General features: G+C 39.1%; 1 long non-coding RNA gene across 1 annotated transcript; it reads left to right on the top strand.

Annotated features, from left to right (window-relative positions):
• The first annotated feature begins 1,712 nt into the window (after positions 1-1,712).
• LOC140332197 (uncharacterized) lies at positions 1,713-14,264 on the top strand. The gene is made up of 3 exons (XR_011921057.1): positions 1,713-1,842; positions 9,331-9,390; positions 14,054-14,264. It is a non-coding gene; the product is annotated as an uncharacterized lncRNA (long non-coding RNA).
• Positions 14,265-14,748: the final 484 nt, after the last annotated feature.

The following is a 14,748-nucleotide window of genomic DNA, read 5'->3' as shown; positions in this document are numbered from 1 at the left end:
ATACACATGTACCAAGAATCTATTTATCACATGTACAATAGAGGTAATGTAGCATGAATTGTATATGGAAAGGGAACACAAAAAGAGGATTATACAGCAATGAATGATGAATATCTACTTGTCACAAAACATCAATGTGTTGCTTTGCTGAATATCTTCTGCTGTTCATAAAATTATATGTTATTTGTGTGATGCTAAACATAAGTCAGATTTATTTATTTAATATGAAATCTTAAAACCCAACTCCAGTCCAATGTTATTTATAAGTGTCTATCAGGGCAGGAGACCTGCATTTTGTCTGATGTAACATTTACAGATTTTGTCCTTTCCCTATCCTGTGATTGTAAAGGAATTGATAAGGTTATCTCTCTATCACTTTTTCCTTCTATTAGCACATTCCTTAATGCACATGGACACTGCGGCACATCTGATTGGCTACTTGTGTTGTTCCCCCTCCATCAACATGATTGGATGATGATAGTTTCAGATCAAATTTGGGTACACAATTCCTAACAAAAATCAAATAAATATTTATATGTCTATCGGTTTTTTTACCAAATCCATTCAATGCTGATCTGATAAAGTAGGTCACTACCCCTACTTTGCAAGTTTGCTCTGCCAGCAGATTGTCTTGCCTTGTATTGGTGCTTTGTGCCCAAAATCCAATCCTGGATCACTTGAATCCTGGATCACCTGGATCACTTGAATCCTGGATCACCGGGGCAAAAACAATCCACGAAAAACTGATCCACTAGCCTGCAACCTCTGCACACAACCAGCCAGTAGCCCTTCTTTGTGAGATTGGATTTTTGCAACCGTGATGGGGGTGTACTGAGTGCACTGGGTTGTCCCAGCATAAAGAAGAACTTGCTGTACAAATAATCAATGTATGTGATTGCAGGAGGGATTAGGGATACCCCTATAAGGGGCACATCCATGATACTATGTACTTACAGGATGTCCTCAGTCTTTCCCAGAAGATTGAGCGTTGACAACTAAAACTGCAAAGAAAATACTGCACAAGGAGGAGATAAGTATATCAGCCAGGGACAACTTGACCAGGGTACCGCATAAGAAAACCTCACTGCTGCCACCAATAAAAAACCCTCCCCCCAGAACACCCTTCTCTTAAAGCCATAGAAATAAAAGAAAACAATACACAATGCTTTGGAATAAATTGGCCACAGCAGCCCCTTTTATTAATACAAATAACATCTTTATTATGACGGTGTTAACTTAACAATCTCTATAGGTCCATGAAAGTCACCCCTCCACTTTCTCCCACTGTACCCGATCTACCACCAGGCCCCCAGGCGCCCTACCCCGCCTTACTTGAACTTTTAACCCCCAAATATGTTTGGTCGTCTATGCCCCCCCTGTCATGGGGCCTTTCGCCCATTTTTTTTTTTTTTTTTTGCTTCAGGCCTGCTTTTTCCTACAAGAAAATAATTTAAATAGACAATATATATATATTACTTAGTTGGTAAGTTAAAAAAAAGTGAGTTTAGTTAGTTCCTCTTTTCTTTACTCCAGATATATTTCCCTTATCTATTGGAAAATGATTCTGTTCCTCTATTTAGAGGATGCAGCTGATGAAATAAATAACAGAATCTGCCATCAAAAGTTTATCTGTCCTACTTTTATGCTGATGTCTTGCGGTTATTATTTTGCTACTCACCATGTTGCCTCTATTGTAATTTTCCAAATACTTCATCCTCTAATATGAAGAGTTTAATGCAAAAGCGTTCTGTAAATTCTCCGCTGAGGTACAAAGTGAAGTTTGCATCGGAAATGACTAAATCTTCTTCTATCATCTACAAAAAACACGCTTCTCCTGTAAAGGTAAATCTAATCAAGCTGATTTCTTAATATTTATAAGGGTAAAACAGGTCATTAGTGAATAGTGATGCCAAGATTTGCCCTGGTATAGTCATACTGCTTTCAGCTCAGCATTTTGTTTAAAACTCCAGAATGAGTCATGTACACTATGGATCCGGGTTTACATGCTCATGTTACAATATTGTGTGATCCATTGATTTGGAAAAGCATTGCATATCTCCAATACACCACAATAGTGCACCGCAAAGTTGTGCATTGCCAGCCCAATATAAAATGAACGGGCTGCCTTACTAGAATACTCATTAATGCGCAATATCATACACGGGCATGCAATAGTGCACTGCAAATATTTGATCATGATTCTACAAAATATAAATGAAAGGGGGAGTGGGAGGTTCATGTAATATGTGCATTGCACAATTATTACTTGCCTATGTGCTTGTCCTTTGTAAAGACCCCAAATGAATAATCACGAAGACAGTTCTCTATATGGACCATTTATATATTTATACAGGGTGATCATATCCCCCCTTTTCTCATAGGAGTATCATTCTCATGTTTGGTGGCATCCTGTGCACTTTGTGGACAAAACGTTCCTTTAGATATTTAATTCACCCAGCAGAAAAAGTAACATTGTCATTTTTAGCAAAAAAGAAATAAAATGCTTTTAAGTCTTCTCAATCTACTTTGCATTGATTTTATCTGATACCTAAAAAAAGGTTCAGTTGGTTGTTTTAATTGGAGCTCCGGATAAATGATAAAACTGAATCTTTTAGTCTGGCTATGAGTGCATTCTAATTTACTAAATGCCTGATTTTAATTATGGCAGGAGATGTGAAAATCGCTAGAGACCCCAAACAAATACAAATATTTGGCAGATAAAACAGCTCACAACTCTGCATCTTGATTGTAGATTTAGCTGTTTGGCCCAAACTCTGCTTTAATTGTCTTATTGCCATTTCTGACTTTGCCTATAAAAGGATGAAACAAATTACATTTATTGATAAGCAAGGCACCTAATAAAGACTGACATCTATAGCTCAATATAACTTTTAGGTTATTTTTCTATTTTTGTTAAAGCTCCAATCAAATGAGGACATTGGAAATCATGAGTTTGTAGGGTTTAAAATATTACAATTATCAATGGTTCTTGTACTGAGTTCTTTATTGTCATGGAACAAATCTAAATTAATATTTGATTTCAACTGCTACAATGCTGCAAGGCTTGTCTGTATTGATCGCATGCTGCATTCAAAGGACCCATCTACTCTAAAATATTGACTTAACCATTTTTCCAGACTTAAGCTGTGCTCTGGCCAGACTATAGACATCCAAATATTTAGATATTCTTAAAAAAACAGAAAAAGGAGCTTTAAAACAAACTTACACTGACCTGCTGTTGCAGCCACTGTGGAATAATTCATCCTCAAATCTACAAAATAAACACTTGCATTTTAATAGTTCAGCCAACATTCTCCAGGCAGTCCCCTGATAGCAGGGACTCTACATCTCATCTCCCCCTTCATCCCCTCCAAGCTGGGACTCTACATCTCATCTACCCCTACTAGTAGGGACTCTATATCTCATCTGCCCCTCCTAGTAGGGACTCTACATCTCATCTCCCCCTCCTAGCAGGAACTCTACATCTCATCTCCCCCTCCTAGTAGGGATTCTACATCTCATCTCCCCCTTCATCCCCTCCAAGCAGGGACTCTACATCTCATCTACCCCTCCTATTAGGGACTCTAAATCTCATCTACCCCTGCTAGTAGGGACTCTACATCCCATCTGGCCCTCCTAGCAGGGACTCTACATCTCATCTCCCCCTCCTAGCAGGGACTCTTTGTAGCTCACCTTTTCCTGCACCATTTCATAGTAGTGATTTGGTACTTCAACTTAACCTGATGCATTTTGATTTTGCACCCTTTCGTCCCTAAATTCCCTATGAGTAGACATAAGGAAAGTGGATTTAGAGCAAAGTGCTGGAACCAGACCTGAACAACATCACTGCTTCTATTGCACATTTTGGAGATGAATTACTCTACAATACCTTAAGCTACAGAGGTCAGTGTGAGCTTGTTTTTGCAAAATATACACTGCATGTTAGGAATATGCAGACATTGATTGTACATAGCATGACCATGTAAACCCCCCTAAACAAAATTGATTGCTTGTTTCAGGCTGAAGCATGGGGTGTAATGAATGAACTCAGCTCATGATCATGCATATTGGTTAAAATGTCCATTTTTAAGATGAGATGTTTAATAGAATGCTCTTTCTGCAGGGAGATATTTGGCTCATTGTAGATTCGGAGAACATAAATTGGTATAGACAGCTGTGGGATAAAGAAAGTAAATCATTTTTTATTGTAAGATTTTACTTATTAAGTGATAAAATATCATCTGATCCTAAAACTATATATATTTAACCTTGGACCTAAAGCTAATTGCAGATTCCACCATGTCATTATTTATTTAACAAAAAGTGAACCAAAATGGAGAGGCCATGTGTAAAAAGTACACCCCAATGAATCAATAGCTTGTAGAAGCACATTCAGCAGGAATAACTTGAAGCTATCACTTTCTGGATGACTATTAATCGCTCACATTGTTGTGGAGGAATTTTTGCCCACTCTTTTTACCAATAACTTTAATTCAAGGGGGTTTGAGGGTATTTATTTCTGCATAGCTCTTTTAATGTCCTGCCACAGCATTTCAATTGGGTTACAGTCTGTACCGTGATTGGGCTATTGCAACACTTTAATTGTTTCTTTTTTCAGCCATTCTGTTGTAGAATTGCTGGTGTGCCTGGAATCACTGTGTATTGCCCAAACAGTCAGACTTTAGTTGTTGCACAGATGCTTGTGGTATATGTATATATATATATATATATATATATATATATATATATCACTAGCTTCCAAATAAAAATGTAATTAGTTTATCTATTTTTTTGGCTTGCAAATCAAATTTGACTGAATGGAAGAAGAACAACATAAGGAAACTATCAAGCTTTTTGGCAGCACATTTGGCTTTTCCTGCAATGAATGTTAAATGTAGTCAATAGCCTCTTAGATGCTGCATTAAGAGTGGGGATAAGCCATCAGGATGGAAATGGAAGGTTCAGGTTAGGGTTCAGGTCTGTAGCGATTTCCATAACCTACAAGATTAGGAATGTGTTCCTAATACGTTGAGGAAAAACAGAGATTGGAAGCTTCATTGTTATTCAGTGTTTAACCCCAATTCATCTTAAAGTAAACATGTAGTCGATGAGACCATAGTAAATAGCCTCTGGAATGGCATTGCAGGCACCTGCTTCTCCAGCTGGAAAATTAAGGAATGCTCCAACCCCTTCCATCGCCTGTGCACCATTAGCTAATCGCCAGAAATTGGCAAGGCTAAGTGGCAGGTTTGCTAAGTCAATGCTTTGAATATAAACCTTACCATGTGTGGGATGTAGATTTGGCTATTAGGACTTAACAAAGAAGGGAATTGTATTTATTTATTTATTTTACAATGGGTAAATGGGATAACTAATTATTTTTTGGCCAAAATTTTGCCAAAATTGTATTAGCGGCAACAAGGAAGGTAAACTTATGGTTCCATTATGAATGGGAAAAATTGGCTTTCCATGGCTACTGAACTTGGCCTAAAGATCCTTAGTACAGTGTCCTATTTGGGGAGGCAGTGGGACACAAACCAGCCTAATCCTAGAGTTATTCCTTTGCTTTTTAACCTTCCTAGTTATTAATCCTTTTGCCATGTGATTACCACATTACCCTTGTCTTAGCAATCTGACCTTGGTTATGATCAAATGTATTAAACATATAGCAAAGCTTTGTACATGTTTGTCTCGTATGTTCCCCTGAACATCATATCCATACTGCCTGGAACAACTGTGCATTCCTAGCTTTAAAGTGGAACTTTCTCAAAAGATAATCTTGCCCCTAAGTGTTGCATTGAGTTATTTAAAAAATTTAATTTAGATGAAATTTTAGCCATCAGAAATTTGTTTCTGCTTCAAGGTTGACAAAAATCATCCACTCAGCTCTGTTGACAAATATATCCAACTTGTTTCAGGGTATTTGGTTGATCTGTTCGGTTAGTGCAAAACTTACAAAATAAATAAAATAGTTTTTTATATTAGATGATTATTTGTACAGATAATAATTCTTGAAAATGATCATCTGCAGACCAAGTTTGGATCGGGGGTTGCTAAGTGACAAACTCGATTTCCATTTGTGTGCACTAAATATTCCCTTTGTATCAAAACTATGCAAAATCCACACAAGCTTGAGTCCTCCAATGGTTGCAAGTGAGAAATCTTCTAGGTACAATGACATTAGTAATTTTTGTAGGGTACCCGGTTTACACTCGGACTGTAAGGTACTCACCCCATCAGCGATCCCAACCCCTGGGATTGCGGGCAGTGTGGAGGAGACCGCTGCAGCAGACAGTGCGGCCGAGGCTGTCACCGATCTGCCCGGAGTGTGTCTCACTGGTGGAGGGATCCGTACCTGCTGAACTACTCTTCAGTTGGACGGCACCCCCAGCATTCCTGCAGGCATGCACAGTACAGCACGGCCCAAAGGTCCTGCTGTAAGAGGCACGCGGGCTACTAGGCGCGCCTCTTGTACCCCCCGGAGGCAAGGCAGACGGCTGCCTCGCCACGGGGCGGGGCAAGTATAGTTTGAATTACCAAATCGGTTGCAGGGTATTAATTATTCAGTATGTTTTCCTCCTATCCAATAGCACCAGGTGGCGCAATGTGATTAGGCACTCTGCCCAATTAATGAGACTCTGTCATTGGCACCCTTGCCCGTTATAGCCTCTAGTTACTGTGTGCTTGTCATCAGTTTGGACCTATTACCAGCAGCGACCTGGTCTTATTATTGACCTTGCATGAACTCTGCCTGCCCTGACTTTGGATTGTCCCTGACTGCGCCTTCTGTCTCATCCTTTTGTACCTCGCTTATCTGATTGATCAATTGTGCTTGACCTCGACCTGTACCTGGATTACGGAATAAAGTCTGTTGAAGTGTTCCCTGGAGTTGGTTGTGATTTGTGTGCCCAGGTGCATTACATGGACCCCCTATGTCTGTTGTAAAATCTAGCCAACCTAGATCCAGTCACCCAATTAAAAAAGAAATAAGGCTGGACCAAACCACTTATGTCACACCGATGTCCCCTTAAAAACCTAAGGTGCCTCCTATCGCAATGCAACGAGAGATGCGCATCTTCATGCTACCCACAACCAATCCTATGTGAACTGCCAAGTTTCCTACCAATCTTCTTCCTTTTCCTCATTACCAATTACCATGGCTTGTTATGAATTGTGTCTGTGTGTACTGACAACCATCTAATTAGAGGAGCAGGGCTTTTCTTCCTCATGTGAGGGCTGCCCCTGGTGGCTGGTGGGTTTAAGAAGTGGTGGGGCAATTATTAAGAAGCAGCAGAATACAGTATGTGGTGGAGTCACAGATTTACAGAATCAGTGTACAAGAGGCAGGGAGATCCTTGCACTGCAGATCCTCAGGTACAGCTTCCTCTCCAGCAGTGAGAACAAAAGGGTAGCACAGCAATTATATCACAAAATTGAACACCTTTATCACCATCTCCTTAACTGGCAATCAAAGACAGCAGTGCCTAAGTCGATCACACATTGCATATATATTATATAGCTATAGGGCCCAAGGTGGTGCCTTTCATAAAGAATTTGATCACCAAAACCTTCTGATTGCTACTTCACCACAATAACCATTTCTAGTTCTCAATGATATAGCACATGAGCCATTTTTGAGTTTATGTCCACTTTCTGTAGTTGTTTAGTAGTCATAAGTCCTCAGTCACCAGTTGCTGGCGTTTCAGCTGGAGACTGCGACAGTACATTTTGAACTCTTTTCCTGTGCCTCATTGCATCTCCTGCAGATATATTAAAAATGTAAACTTTAATGTGTATTATTTCTGATTCAACTAAATATTAAACATTAATCCTCGTCACTGCCCCAGAACAGTTTATCCTTTTAATGTAACTGATATCAATCTTGATAAAATATCATGAATAAATGGCAGGTGAGAAGGAAGCCAAGCAAGACGGATGTGATTTGTGTCTTATGAAATTTTTTTAATTGCCTCTGCTTGGAATCCTATCATCTTTTTTTTTAAATTCTTAACAGTTTCGTAGCTTTCTAAAGTTCCCCAAAGCTCCTGCAGCATGTAAAATGGTTTTTATAATGCCAAATTGTTCTTCATCAATGATAAGTTGCTCAACACCTTTGGGGTTGCTGAGGAGGCATCTTCTGGGTCTATCATGAGTCTTCTCCTTGACATGCCTAGAACAGTTTCAGTCCTAGAAAGATCCATTTCTGACGTCCAAGATACCAAATCTAGGTCCAGGAGCGAGAAAGCAGCTCCCTACTCCAAGGCACCTCCAGACTACTGCACTGCTCACCTTATCATGGAAACCCATTCAACAAACCTATACATAGCCCTGTTTATATTGGTTTACCTGCAACTTTGTTCATTTGGGCAATGCTTGGGACCAAAGTAGACTCAAGGAGCATCGACTCAGTAATAAAACCTAAAGATTTCATTAAGAACAAAGTCATCATCACCATCCCAGATTATAGAAAATGTATACTGCATATGAGCAAAATCAATTGTTACTAAATAATCCTATTGATCATTAAAACTCATATGAGTTAAACGTATGCCAGAGTTCCACCATAATCAAATATATGTTTTCTGCAACTCTAAGTGGATATAAAACACTATTTTTTGCAAACGTCACATATTTGTATGTAGTCACCCCCTAGTTAACTTAAATTATTTCCATTGATAATATCCCAGCTTCCAAAAACATTGAAAAAGTTCCTCCATGCTTGTGGTCACAGTTTGGTAAAGACCCTTCCAGTATGTCTGTGCTCTTGTGCACAAAGTCAGCTCCATAAAGATATGGGGTCACCAGTTTGGTGTTGAGGAACTTCAGGGTTCTGCACAGAGCCCTAACCTCAACCCTACTAAACACCTCTGGGATAAGTTAGAAGGTTTATTATTTATTCCCACCTCCTAGATCCTAAGCTCTTCGGGGGAGGGTCCTCTGATCCTCCGGTGTCACTGTCTGTATCTGTCTGTCATTTGAAACCTCTATTTAATGTACAGTGCTGCATAATATGTTGGCGCTATATAAATCCTGTTTATTATTAATAATAATCAAATAATAATAATATTAATAATAATAATAATAATAATAATAATTATCTAATCCAACACCAGAACCTGACCTCACAAACTCCCTAAAAATGGGCACACATTCCAAATTTGGGCAATGGGCAATGGGCAATCTTCTGGAAAGAGTTGAGGCTGTTAAAGCCTTAGAGAGGATCTTACCTTTCCCTATTTAACGTCTTGGATCTGTTGAATCACGCACTGTCTTGGTTTCTGTTTTTATTATGTTTCATGCTGCCTTCTTTTTTTTCTGGGTTTTTCATAGTGGTCGCCCCAATTTTGCACTGTACATGGATGAGATTGGCTGACACATTTTCCTCCAAATGTAAGTATATATGAGCATGTGTGAGATCAAGTTCTTCTTTTACATTTGAGAAAAGCTACTGGCGCCAGATCTCAGGAACAGCCTGCAGCCTTCTATGTTAAAAAAAGTAATCAAATTTAAAAAATGTATCATTATGTAAAAGCGAATGCAACCCCTTTACATAGTATTGACATTCTTATTATAGATCTACTTTAAATGGGATGCAACTCCATTATAGTTCCCATGGTCTTGGATGTCCAAGCCAATGCAGAGTTGGTTTGATGGACTGGTGTCTGTCTTTTGTGCACATGCCAACAAGGAACAGCTGATGTTGACTTTTTCTGCTGCTTTTTCATTGCTCAAACTGCAGCAGTGTAAAACTTGGTTCAACTAACAAAATTACAATTTCTTTGGCAGGTAAAATAGCTTCCATATACTGTATATATTGCAACAATGTTTCAGGTTCAGCACACTACAAATATACATTTACCTACCCCCCCCCCCCCAATATAAACAATGCATCTTTTGAATACAGTGTTTATATTGAAAAAGTCAGAAGCAGTAATAATGCCTCAGTTACAGCAGTGCATAGCAAAATAATTATTGAAAATCATACCAGAAACCAATCACCAAGATATCATGGATTGGCAGCTATTATATTGGTATGGATAGAGGACAAAAGACAAATCATGTCAGCAGTACAATGGTCACTTTAAAAATCAAAATATATTATATAATAAAAAATAAGGCTAATAAAAGTGCATTTTTTGTGCAAAAACAGGTTAAGGAACGTTCAAGTGTGCTTTAGTACCAGGAGCCATTGAAAACCCATTGTTAAACTTTAAAAAATATCAACTTTTTACAAGGCATCTTCTTGTAAATTCCTAAGGATGTGTAAGGATGTGTGTCTGAGTTTGCCCAAAAGTTTCCAAACTTTGCAAACAATGTAAAGTTAAAGCCACACTTAGCCAGAACTTAAACTTCATGTTTATACCTGTGTTATCCCATCTAGGGATGAGTGAGAATACCTTTCTTTGAAGTTTGAACTTTCTTTGAAAGATTCTTTGAACGTCCGATGGGTCAGCGAAATTTCGGTGAACCAATTTCGCGGACCCATCAGAAGATCAAGGAAATCATTACAGGAGGAGTACTGCGGCTGCGAAGCGATCCCCGGGCACTAGAAATTTAATGAGGGCAAGTTAAATGATCGCTCACAGAAGGATCCTTATGGCTGCATTTATGAATTCAGCCACGGTACTCCTCCTGTTATTGTGAGTGCCGCGGCTGTGCTTATCAATGAATGCAGCCGTGCCAATCATCACAGGATGATTCCCATGGCTGCTTTCATTCATGATGAGCACAGCCGCGGGACTCCTGTGTTCCTGGATGGAGAATCTCTATCCAAGAACACATACTACAGGGCTGCAAGAGCAATCAGGGGAGCGGAGCTGACTGCTCTTGCAGGTCTCCAAAAAATTGGGATCATGACGGCCGAGTTTACACAGGCCGTTTTCGCTTACATGTTCAGCTCAATTTCGCTCACTCATTCCTAATCCTATCAAGATACCTAAAGCTATCAAATTAAGCAGCCATAGTCCACTTTAGTCACCATTAGGAAGCTGTCCAGAGTGATGATATGCAGCCAATGTTGTGTCGAATGCACTGGAGTGAATCAACAGGACTGAAATGGTGATAAAGATGAATGAAAAGTGAAAATGTTATCAATAAATGAAAAGTTTGAACTGCAGCAATTATTTACATTTTCCAGAACCAAGAATTACACATTACATCCATCCATATCACTATATCAGCATGTTGTCACTCTCCCATGACTCCGCTATATGTTGAGTCACGCGGCTCTGCATGTCTCTGCTCCAGCTAAATGAGAATTGAAATGTTGACAAAACACTGCCAACCTGCAAAGCTTCCGGAGGAAAGAGGAGAACAAAAATCACCGGTGTCACACTAGTGACAGAACAGTCATACAAAGCCTACCCGTATATATTAAAACACAGATAAACATTGCAGAATAAGGGGAATTCCCATTTCAGCAAAATATGAAAACTAGTGAAAGATTAAAGGACATCTACTGCCAAAATAGTACGGAATAGAGAATGGGTATTAAAAAGCCTTGTTACACCTCCCTCGCCTCCAATCAATGCAAGAGGAATTAATGTCAACATTCAAAATCTTCATCAGATTTTACCCCATGAATAGATAGTGTTAGGAAACCAGATATAAATAGAAAACATGCTTATAATACTTGCAGACAATTTGGGGCCCTAGGGGCCCTTTCAGACTTGTGGTGTCAAACCCTGTGGCTGGCAGCTTTTGGGGACAGGGGGCAAACTTCACCCTGTGTAACAATGACATGCTGCTTATGGCAACAATCTGCAATAGCCACATGCACCACCTACAAAAAAGGGTCCCAACCTCCCCCATTCACTTGAATTAGAGAGGCTGGGACCATGGTTGAGCCTGCGGCAGAACGCTGCAACTCACTGTGGATCTGAAATGGCCCTTTTATTTTCCCCCTGTGTCATTGCACCAGCGGGCATCGTTGGGCTTTCTGGAAGGTTCATTTTACTTACCCCCATCTTTTCCAATGCAATAAAAGTTTGGTACAAGGATACACAATTTGAAAGTCATATAATAAACTACTGCATGGTAAATATATGTTTTATGAGTGTGCTAACGTATCTTTTATGACCCATTTATTGGGCTTTATTTCATTGTTTCCTGCATTGATTTCAATCTGCCCTTCAGCCACCCCTTCATTAAATCTGTCCTCCAGCTTCCCCTGCATTAATTCTGCTCTCCAGTCACCCCTTTAGTAAATTTCCCCCCCCAGTTTCTCCTTCATTAAATCTTCCCTTCAGTTTTGCATCCTTATACTGGCTTCTTTCCTTGACTGAAATTCCTCATTGTTTTGCTGCACCCTGTGAGTTTCTCACAAAGTACATTAAAAGCTGCAGCAAGTCAGATAGAGCTCCGCCTCATTCCTTGGCTGGAGGACACCCAGCACCACCTAGCCCCTTCCTCTTCCCCAGATTCACTGTCCCTGACCCAACTCTTCTATTTATTGGATTTCAGTTCTTCCAATCACGGAGCCTTAGCATCAGACTTGGGCATTATATGGGCATTCTGCATCCAATTACAGCCTGCATAGGTCAGACCGCCCCTCCAGAATCCAGCCCCAATCAATCTGCCCAACAGCACATTTTAATTTTTGCATGATCCTAACATCTCATGTACTAGGAACGTGGGCTCTTGGAGGAGTACATAAAGCGGAATGCTGGTTTGTTCTCAGGGAGCAACCTGCTGGCTCCTTCCACCTGCCATGATCTGAAATGGATTGAAAATTTATAGATTTTATTTAAAATGTTATCCACATATTGACCAGGGAAAGAACCAGAAAACGTAAAACTTCAATATAAACTTCATCTATACCAGCGGTCAACGACCAGTGGTCCGCAAGAAAATTTTGTTGGTCTAAATAAAAATGTGGACATTATTTTCAATGTTTATTAACAAATAAAAATAATATTCAAATAAATTCTTATAGTCCGAATGACAATTTTCCCCTTTATATTGTACTAAATTCACGAACTAGAGACAGAAAAACAAAATGAGGCGCAGCGTGACGTCAGTGTAGTATTAAGTTAAATGAGGCAACCGTTGCCGAGCCGTACGCTTCAGTATTGTTTTCACCATTACACCAGTCACCCCGCTCCGCCAATACTGATTCTCATCCGATTATTTTATTTTATTTGTTTGTTTCTCAGATGCCCTTTTAGGTAGGTATGACCTTACCTGTGTATTTTCTATAATTGTTATATTCAATGGCATCAAATAGTTTGACTTTGTTACCTATCACTTTTTGTTTGGTCTTAGAATGAAATAAACCCATAGTGAGTGAGAAAAAGCAAACAAATATTTTGCATTTCTTTAGTAATACCAAAGATAATGCAACTAATGATAATAGTAACAATAGTAATACTTCACTTAACCATGAGCTGATCAATAAACTATTAGGAAGATCATTTTTTTACAAATGGTTTTAAAAAAAATTTATATAAATGGTCTTTGGGATTTAAAATTACGAATTTAGTGGTCCGTGAGGTCCGAAAGGTTGGCGACGGCTGATCTATAACACACAGACCCGGCTCGGTCTTTAGTTTTCTTCACATTGCACCTCCAGCACCTTCTATGTCAGGACATTTATCACTCTGCAGGATTGGCTTGCGTGCCGGCTCTTTGTGTTTCAAAGTTGAGTAGGAAAGTTTAGTCACTCACACAAGACAAACGGTCCGGTGAGAATGAAAGGCCGGTCTCTAATTGGACAGGAAACAAAACAAGTGACAACACTAAAGAAAAAGAAAAGCTTTCATTACACAACAGCTTCACTTACTGACAAATGGACGGCTGAGCTGTGCCAAACCTCGAACTGAATTCATAGAAAGCCAAAACAAAACATGTCGGCCCTGTGCATGAAGATCATTATGCTTAATGAAAGTTTGCAAATGTATAAAACAAGATTTCATTTTTATTATTTTTAATAAAAACTTAATTTAATTTAATTTTTCACATTTTTACTGATTTTGCACTGTTTTTGTGCTGTCACCAATTCCAAAATCCCCTCCAACTAACAGACACAGATATTGCACCAAAATTGTTTTTATAGAAACACGATTCTATGGAAAATATCAAAGAACATTCCCTGGATGCAAATACCGTAACAGCTCCTGAAAGTTGGGGATTTCCAGAGCGCCGGGAAAATGCAAGTTTGCACAATGATCCAGATGCAGATAATGCTTGTCAGTGATTGGTGGAGAGATAAAAATATTGACAAATGAAGAATTCCAAATTGCTGCTTTATGATAGGAGAACAGATCACGGAGTGATTGAATATAATAATATTTGTAATGCTTTTATTGCATATTAATAAGTCATTAAATGGCAAGTTTGGTCAAATTTTCCAAAACTTTTTTGTATTTTTTATTTTGTTGCTGGTTATGCTCCATATATTTGTTATCCTAATGCTTTCCTAACCCACATGGTGGTGCCTGCAGGTGCAGAACAGGAAAGAGGTAAAAATGGAACCTCCCATTCCTAAAATAAATCAGAACCTGGAGCTGGATGTGTGATCTGTTCCAGATGAGAGGTGCTGGGTTCTGGCATAACATTCGACTGCTAAGATTTACATACAGCTCATACACAGAGTCCAGAGAAGTGCAACGGGTGCAGGAGACAAATGTAAATGTATCAATTGTTAAAGATTCTATCTATCCATCATCTATCTATCTATCTATCTATCTATCTATCTATCTATCCATCTATCCATCTATCTATCTATCTATCTATCCCTCTATCTATCTA

The sequence above is a fragment of the Pyxicephalus adspersus genome, chromosome 5, assembly GCF_032062135.1.
Source record: "Pyxicephalus adspersus chromosome 5, UCB_Pads_2.0, whole genome shotgun sequence".
NCBI classification, from domain to species: domain Eukaryota; kingdom Metazoa; phylum Chordata; class Amphibia; order Anura; family Pyxicephalidae; genus Pyxicephalus; species Pyxicephalus adspersus.
The sequence above is the reverse complement of the archived record's forward strand: the minus strand, read 5'-3'. Positions and strand labels throughout refer to the sequence as shown.